General features: G+C 41.9%; 1 non-coding gene across 1 annotated transcript; it reads left to right on the top strand.

The window, feature by feature from the left end:
* Nucleotides 1–800: 800 nt before the first annotated feature.
* On the top strand, nucleotides 801–907 carry LOC123950125. The gene has a single exon (XR_006820129.1). It is a non-coding gene; the product is annotated as a U6 spliceosomal RNA (small nuclear RNA).
* Nucleotides 908–1,297: the final 390 nt, after the last annotated feature.

Raw genomic sequence — 1,297 nt, forward strand, 5'->3', positions numbered from 1 at the left:
GGGCAGGGGTCTGAGGAGACAAAGGAGAGGTGGTGGGAAGACCACCACAGGAAGGTAAGAAGAGATGTATGGGGAACGGTGATTGCCCTGTTACACAGATTAGTTTTTAGGTGAAAAGATATCTCTGATAATAGTTGTCTTCCTGGTAGAGACCCCCTTTCCAACTTAAGTTTAGGCAATTGATAGGGAGTTAAAGAACTTTTCCTGAACTTGCTGGGTTTTGATTCCCTTGGGATCAAATTATCCTTATGCGAAAGAGAAATATTTGGGGGTAGCAAGATCTGCTCCCCTTTAGGGTCAATACAGGTTCTTTGTAAGGCATTAGGAAGTAAGAGTTAAGCTCAATTTCAGATTACCACATATAATTTCCCAAAGTGTAGACACGGCCGAACTACTACTAATCCTCTCAGCTGCACCCACTCCCATCACTGCTGTGGCCACTACCACCTCACAGGGATCATTCCTAAAAGGTTTTCAGGTGAAGGAATAATGTTGGAGATTTTCCAGGTGAGACTTATTAATTATTCAGTTACTGGGAATTCGTAAAACTCAGCCCGAAGTGAAAGATAGCAGTGACAGAATAAACAAAGGGTTTCAAGCACTGTACAAGAGACACAGAAACAGGTGGCAGGTAGGTGAGATGGGGGCGGGTGTGGCACCATTCAGGAAATCCTGGGCTGATCTTACTACAGAGAAAATGGAAACCATTACCTCTATAAATTGAGAGTAGTCACATTATTAACTCCTGATGTGTTACTCTTCAATAAGATCCATGATCTTTCAATAGAACTGTCTCTTCCGTGCTCGCTTCGGCAGCACATAGACTAAAATTGGAACAATACAGAGAAGATTAGCATGGCCCCTGTGCAAGGATGACACGCAAATTTGTGAAGCGTTCCATACCAAATGGAAACAATAAAGCTTTTTGCAGAAAAAAAAAAGAATTGTCTCTACCATGAGACAAGTAGGTCGATGTTTACATCCCCATTTTTATAGGTAAGGAGACTAAGACCCAAGTGAAATCACCTAGTAAATAACCGAATGAGTTGGGCAAGCATTGGACATTTTGTCTCCCAATGCAGAGAGTTTCAGGAACAATCCATAAGATGAACATACTGGTCAAGTTAGTCAAAGAAGCTTATCTCAACCTGTTCCTCCACGGAGACCTCAACTGGCCCTTGTTTCCCATAACCCTGTTCTGTATTGCCTTACCTTTTTTGTTTGGTTGTTTGCTTGTTTCGCAGATGGCATTCCCTTAAAAATAACTTTAGGCTCTACTGATTTCAAAGAAGAGAAG

Source organism: Meles meles, chromosome 8 (assembly GCF_922984935.1).
Source record: "Meles meles chromosome 8, mMelMel3.1 paternal haplotype, whole genome shotgun sequence".
NCBI lineage: Eukaryota > Metazoa > Chordata > Mammalia > Carnivora > Mustelidae > Meles > Meles meles.